General features: G+C 38.2%; 1 protein-coding gene across 1 annotated transcript in view; it reads left to right on the top strand.

Moving 5' to 3' along the window:
* LOC130077531 (fibrillin-1-like) overlaps positions 1-7,905 on the top strand; it is an 81,580-nt gene that overhangs the window by 34,743 nt on the left and 38,932 nt on the right. The window lies entirely within an intron of this gene.

Below are 7,905 nucleotides of genomic sequence, written 5' to 3' on the forward strand. Positions count from 1 at the left end.
GTACCTCTCAGTTTCAGATGGATTACATAATCAGATAACATTTATTAAATATTTAGACATTTAAAGGCTTTAGACATAGCCGATTTCTTATCGTGACTGAGCTGAGGCAAGTGGTTTTCGGTTCATTTTTGTGACGCGCAGTTCCCAGAGACAGAGACGAGACGACAGCTAAAATGTTGTTAGCCTAATATGAATAAAAGTTTATAGTTTTGAACGATGTAGGCAAAAAATACGGAGTAGCCTATTAAGCTATTTTAGCTGTTATGAGAAAAATAAATCCAAATGAACGCGCCGCCGTGTTTGTCGAACTCTAATTCAACATGCCAGAATAAAACCCGACTTTAGAACAATAGCGCCACTCGGCGTGGTGTGCCAAAAACTTAATTATAAACTTCAATATTTCATTCAAAATAATCTCAACGCTTTGTGACCTTTTGAAAAGCCGTGCATAGGGCCTACATTAAGGCCACTGGAACTAATGAACAACTGAAACGCTGGTTTTGATTTTATTGTTTGTCGTTTAAACGTGCCTGTTGCATATCTCTATTTTATATATTGTATATGGTATATTGGTGAAGTAGCCTATAGCCTATAGGGAATCCCAAAAATTTATATAGGCTATAGCTATTTATAAATTACGATTGGTATTATTATACAGATGTAAAGTCATTCTGTTGGATACTATTTGTTCCTGTGTAAAATGGAAATGCTTGGCAATTTTATTTTATAAATATAAGCAAAAACTATATGGTGTAACAGAGTTTTAGAATAGACAAATCTCTCTGCATTAATAATCGGATATAAAATGCATTAATAGGCTAATATAAAATTTACAAAAGTACCAAGTTTGTTCGGGATTTGAACCCGTGTCATCTAAATGATCGAACCGTAAGTTCTTCCACTCGGCCATGATTTTACTCTTTGTGAAATGACCAAACGTTTGTTTCTCCAGTGTGTTCGTTCACATGAGCGAGAAAACGTTTTATCGTTAGCATATTGTAGACCTTTTACAGTTTAAAAAAAGATGATATCTTATCTGTATGACCAAAAATTACGGAGTAGGCTAGCCTTTTAAGTTCTTTTAGCTGTAATGAGAAAAAAATTAATTCAAGTGAAAGCGCCGCCGCGTTTGTCGAACTCTAGTTCAACATGCCAGAATAAAACCCAATTTTAGAACAATGCGTAGCGCCACTCGGTGTGCCAAAACACTTAATTATAAACATCAATATTTCGTTCAAAAACATCTCAAAACGCTTTGTGACATTCTGAAAAGCCGTGAATGTATTAAGGCCACTGGAACCAGGATCGTAGCTGAAACGCGCTGCATTATCTCTCAATACAGGAGCAGAAGCGCCAGTTCAGATTGTATCGTTTGTTGTTTAAACGTGCGTGTTGCATATTTTTAAAAATATATAATATATTTGATATGGTCTATTGGTGAATTAGGCTATAGCATTGATTACTGTGGAGGGGGGAAATCCCCCACCAGCAAATCGCACCTTGTTACACAACCATGTTTTTAAAAACTCTTTCTGTAGCCTATATGGAACCCCATGAAGTTTTTTTTTCTATTTTTTTTAACATAACTGCTTTTGAAATTACGATTGGAATTATTATACAGATTGATATAAATTAAGTCAATCTGTTGGATAATATTTGTTCCTTTGTGTAAAATGGAATCGGTTCATTCATTTTCATAACTCGTGCGTTGGGGGATGGGCATGACACTGACCTGAAATATAAGGACAGTTCTCCACTACGAGGACCATCATGTCAGGGTTAGGGTTTGAGGAAAAGATGTTGCTTTGGGTATGTGTCGGCTGCTTCTTTATTGTGGGTAAGCTGTAGACCCAATATGCACACTTTTCAATCTGGATATGCTTTGTGACTTTCAGTCACAGAGACGTAAACTGTTAAGGCCCATTCACACCAACCATAACTGTGTTAGGGTCCAACCAGCAGACGGTAACGCTCTGTTTATTGTGATCGCATCTTTGACTGCCGCTTATATACTGAAGCATGTTATAGCAGAATTGATTCCGATTGGCTGTCAATTAAGCAATGTATCGCAATACAAAAATGCAACAATATATATTGTGGATAGTGACAATGTGTATTGTGGACAGTACACCCAAAATAAAAATTTCTGTGTGAGGGGAAACAATCAAGTTTACAGAGTTTAATTAGGCATTTTAATCAACAGTTAAAAAAAAGTTACCCTTTTACCACGTCTTGGAGTATCTCTATAATATCGTATCGTGTTATGTATCGAATCGTGACATGAGGGTATCGTTACACCCCTACTGCCAATGTTTCTAGCGTTTCTCAGCTGGTAAAATAGTTATGAAAGTGATTTTTTTGTTTTTGTTTCTCTGTGTTGTTATCGTGTAAGCTGTGGTGTAGACTCTGCTATTCCTTAATACTGAGAGGATTTTTTAGGCCTATAATTGAATAGATATATAGTTTTTAGTTTGAACAGGCCTTTTTTAGTTGGTAAAATTCATCCTGTCCTCAGCTAGCGGGGAGGGGTTTGCGTTTAGGGAGATTTTCTTGTCTAATATCTGCATTTTAAGGGTCATTTTAGGAGGGAAAGCATAAATAACATCCGCGTTCATACTAATTTGTTAAATGTTATGCATCAGAATGAAACCATTTTATGACAACAGCATACAATTGCTCTGTCTGATTTCAGATGACCACATCAAAGATGGTTGCAAAGAAAGGAGATTCAGCTTTGACTGGAAAGGAAATGGTATGTTGATGTTTATTATGTAATGTGTATTTGATTTATTTGACTTTATAGACAAGATCTACATGTATCAGCCTCCTCCTTACATGTTTTATATGTCTGTTTGTCCAAAAAAATGGCTTGGCCTTACATGCAAATGTCAGTATCTGCATCATTGTTAGAAACCCAGTCATACTATTGAATGGTCGTGCAACACATTTTCCCCTGAGACGAGAGAAATCCGCTATTTACCTTTTTCACTTCCTCCTAAAATCGTAATTTTACGTCATTGTAGGAGGAAGTGTAAGAGGGGGGGATTTCTGTAAAGACTACAAGCTCTAGTTCCCACCCTTTCAAACCCGCCCATAGGGGGTTGGACCTAATGCGCTAACAGACCTATCACAGATCAGTGCCGTGCGTTTGATTTCACCGGCAGAAACTTTTTCATTTCAGCGGTGCCAATTTCTACTGTACGATATCGAGATAAAAGACGGAAGGAGGAAACTTTCACGGTGAAACTAAGTCGTAGCTTTCCTTGCTGTGCTGTGGATCGTTAATCGAAACCTAGAGGACTATGGGCGCGCGCGCCGCTGTGTGAGAAATAAATAAATAAAAGTGGAACGCAGTGTGTGTGTTAAGCTCACCCTACGGTTTTGATATTTGCACTAATAAAGTGTGTAAACATTCGCTCGTTATGGATGAACAAGACAGTGAAAAACGGACGGTAAAAATGACTGAGAAAGCTGTGGAAGAACACAAGTCCAGACAACTTCATGCACGCAGGTATAAGCTATCTCAGCTAACGAGCATGATAAAGCAAATAATTAGTTCGCAAAGTAACTCTTCACTAGAAATTGTGTGAAATGATTTCCAGGCGGTAGGTAGTGGGAGTGGCCTGCGGAGCTGAGCATTGCAATGCACTATGGGGATTGTTGTCTACAATCCACAAGCACTAAAAAGTCATTTTCTGCCTTTTATCGGCCAAGAAGGACCCAAATTAGAAATGTATGCTACTATTCTACTACATATATGACCCACTTTCAATACATATTCATGTCTCAACCGGTGGAATTACCCTTTAAACAGAAAAAAGAATAAAAAAACACCATTATTAACCAGTTAATGGTCATTTCAAGTAATCGTTTCTGGTTTTTCCCCAGTTTTTGTTTTCATTCTTTGAACTGGTTCAGAGCCCTCATATTTACATAATAATAATAATTATTATTATTATATACCTGTTTGCCGTGTAGAGAAGATGAATAGTGTGTTGCTTTTTTTCCCTTAGAAAAAACAAAAATGGGCCTGGGTGAGGCTGACAGCTCCACAGGTATGTGTGTGCGCATATATTTTAGATATTTATTTGAGAAAAAGGATACATGTTGATTTTATTTTTTATCTTCCACAGTAATTCAGTGTAAAGTGGTCATTTTCATGTTACACAGGACCAGAGACTAGTTTTCCCTGTGTGCTTATCTGCTGATATTTCACATGGTCCGAAACTGTTTGGATTGTAGGGCTGGAATACATTTTAATTGTTGCTTTTTACCCCTCAGGAAAAAGCCAAATGAATCAGGATGAAACTGAGAACTCCAGAGGTATTTAAACATTTGGGTATATTAAAGTTATTCCATGTATATACATATAGGTGTATAGGTATACATATGTGTATGTATATGTTTGTTTGTTTGTTTGTTTGTTTGTTTTACAGGGACCAAATTGAGGAGAATTGCGAAAAGGCCATGGAGCCCAAATGAAGTGAATGCTGTCATGAAACATTTCAGAGTCCATATTTCAAAGGGACACCTTGCAACAAAGGCAGAGTGTGAGCAGTGCAAGACTGCAGAGGACCCTGTTCTGAGAGAAAGAACGGCCCAAAATATAAGGGATTTCGTGAGGAACCGAGGTTTGATGTTGAAAAAGAAATCTTCTTAGAGTTCTTCGAGAGATCAGTGTCGCCTTCCATTAAAGGTTGTATCAGCGATTTCAGGCCCAAAAAAGGCCCAAATATAAATGATCACATTCATCTAATTTTTCCTAACGATCCGCTAGCTGCCCGCTCCATAAGCATGCCGTCCAAAAACCGTGTCTCTGTAGGCAGCCTAGGCTCTGAGATCTGCACACAAAAGGTGGGGGTGTTGTGGTTTGAGATTTTGCGGTGATTGGTTGGAACACTGTTTATTTTGGTTTTGAGTGGTTGGTGAAACCCATTGTTTTTGTGTGCAGATCTCAGAGCCTAGGCTGCCTACAGAGAAGCGTTTTTTGGACGGCATACTTATGGGGCGGCCAGCTAGCGGATCGTTAGGAAAGATTAGATGAATGTGATCATTTATGTTTGGGCCTGAAATCGCTGATACAACCTTTAATGTCTGTGGGTTTTGTTCTCTAAAGTGTTGTTGGGCCAGAAGAGTGTTCAAGACATCCTTTTATTTACTTTTATTAAAACACTGTTTTGAAAGAAATGTACAAATACATGCATTTACTGGAAGGCAATTTAATTTGGTTTTATTTCCAGTGTGTTGCTGAGGTCATTTTGAGGCACACTCCCTCATGCACTTTAGTCCCATAATGGTTAGAGATGCACCGATTACAATTTTCTAGGCCGATTCCGAGTTTGACCTGCCGATACCGATTTTAGCCGATTCCGATTTCATTTTTTTCTAACCACTTTACAGCACACACAAATATTTATTTTCTATTTTTTTTTTTTTATAAAACACCATATACTTCTACCCAAACTGAATAATAAAAACAAGTTTAAATGGGTGAATTTTCTATAAATATGTTTGAGTCTTCTTCATTTTCTTTTCTGACATAGCCTACTCCAGTTCTTGTTAAAACACACTAGACATGCAAATTGTGCATTTTGGCCACTTTTTGTGTGAAATCATATTTATTTTGCCCATCAAAAAAAGTGTGCTTTCACTTTAATTGAGTGTGAGCAGCGCAGCAAAAATAGACTCTGTGCCGAAACCGCTTCACTGCTGCTCACGCGACGCTCCTGCTTGACGCTCTGCTCCCGCTCCCAGTGTGATGCATTCACTGATTAACATGCACGCTGAAAAAAATACACGCCTCTCACGCTTGCGGTGTGAAACGGCCGTAATTCACGAGGTTTTCTACATGTGCGTTCCGTGTGCACGTGTGATGCTGATGTTAATCATGCAGCGCCCGAGTGCGTTTGACCGGTATAAAATCGGCATATGTCAGACTGACCGGCCGATCGCCGGTCATGGCCGATCACGTGAAAATCGTCCAATTCCGGTCCCAAGCCGATCAATCGGTGCATCTCTAATAATGGCCTTATTAGATCTCAGTTGTTGAGCCTTTTTTTACCATTTGCAAAATAAAAATTGCCCTTTCAGTTTAATTTTGTTAGTTTTTATTGGCTGTCTAGTTGCATTTCTTCATCTAATTGCCCTTTAACTAGTCTTCTATGAAGTGTAAAACTTGCTGATCTTTGATCACTGAATTTTCTCCAACCAGGTTCATTTTGCACCACATGTGTATATGTTGGTTGATATAGCAACAGCACATTGTAGCACTATTTCCTTAGGTGTGCGTATTACTTTTACAGGTTTAGTGGCAGCAAAAAGATGCACAATCATTTGTGAATTCACTCTTTAATGTAGAATAGTTGATTTGGTTTAGTATGGTTAACTCTAATACAGGTACTCCTGCTATGTGTGGAGTTAATAGTGATGTCCATTTAAACCCAGTTTGTCCTCATAATCAAGGGTTAGTCAGGTGTTTGTGTGTGTTTGTGAGGTCCAGTTAAACCCAAAATGTCCTCATAATCAAGGGTTAGTTAGGTGTTTGTGTGTGTTTGAGAGTGTGTGTGTGAGTGAGGTCCAGTTAAACCCAAAATGTCCTCATAATCAAGGGTTAGTTAGGTGTTTGTGTGTGTTTGAGAGTGTGTGTGAGTGAGGTCCAGTTAAACCCAAAATGTCCTCATAATCAAGGGTTAGTAAGGTGTTTGTGTGTGTTTGAGAGTGTGTGTGAGTGAGGTCCAGTTAAACCCAAAATGTCCTCATAATCAAGGGTTAGTTAGGTGTTTGTGTGTGTTTGAGAGTGTGTGTGAGTGAGGTCCAGTTAAACCCAAAATGTCCTCATAATCAAGGGTTAGTTAGGTGTTTGAGAGTGTGTGTGTGAGTGAGGTCCAGTTAAACCCAAAATGTCCTCATAATCAAGGGTTAGTTAGGTGTTTGTGTGTGTTTGAGAGTGTGTGTGAGTGAGGTCCAGTTAAACCCAAAATGTCCTCATAATCAAGGGTTAGTCAGGTGTTTGTGTGTGTTTGTGAGGTCCAGTTAAACCCAAAATGTCCTCATAATCAAGGGTTAGTTAGGTGTTTGTGTGTGTTTGAGAGTGTGTGTGAGTGAGGTCCAGTTAAACCCAAAATGTCCTCATAATCAAGGGTTAGTTAGGTGTTTGTGTGTGTTTGAGTGTGTGTGTGAGTGAGGTCCAGTTAAACCCAAAATGTCCTCATAATCAAGGGTTAGTTAGGTGTTTGAGAGTGTGTGTGAGGTGAGGTCCAGTTAAACCCAAAATGTCCTCATAATCAAGGGTTAGTTAGGTGTTTGAGAGTGTGTGTGAGGTGAGGTCCAGTTAAACCCAAAATGTCCTCATAATCAAGGGTTAGTCAGGTGTTTGTGTGTGTATGCATGATTCATATGGTTACTGATGTCCAGTTAAACCCAAATGGTCAGCAATGTTCATTTAGATACTAATAGCAAGTCTTGAACAATCTTCTCTTTTGACATTAACAAAACCCAAACCCAATCAACTGGAAATATTTAGCTTTATTCAAAACTATCTTTAGACAAAACTTCTTAAAATCTAATTAATAAATTAAGACTGACATTCAAGGTTCAATTATGAAAAATACTTGTGGGTGAATGCATTTGTCAGTGATGGTTAAATAGTAAACTCTCCTTTTGGTTTTTTAATTTCTTAATTTTTAAAGCTAAAATATTTCCGTATTTCACTTTCCCTCTTCTCTCTTTGCTCTTCACTCACTTCACACCTGCTAAATCTCACATTACAAACTCAGGTTAGTTTTCTGAAATCTCTCTTAAAGTTTAAGCCAGGTTGAACAATTGCTGATAATTTCTTGTTTTGTTTTTCTATATGCTGGTATTGAAACAAACTTAAGTGATGCGGCACTCTCATGGGTAAAGTTA

The sequence above is a fragment of the Rhinichthys klamathensis genome, unplaced genomic scaffold (assembly GCF_029890125.1).
Source record: "Rhinichthys klamathensis goyatoka isolate OS25496 unplaced genomic scaffold, OSU_Roscu_1.1 h1tg000755l_1, whole genome shotgun sequence".
Taxonomy (NCBI): Eukaryota; Metazoa; Chordata; class Actinopteri; order Cypriniformes; family Leuciscidae; genus Rhinichthys; species Rhinichthys klamathensis.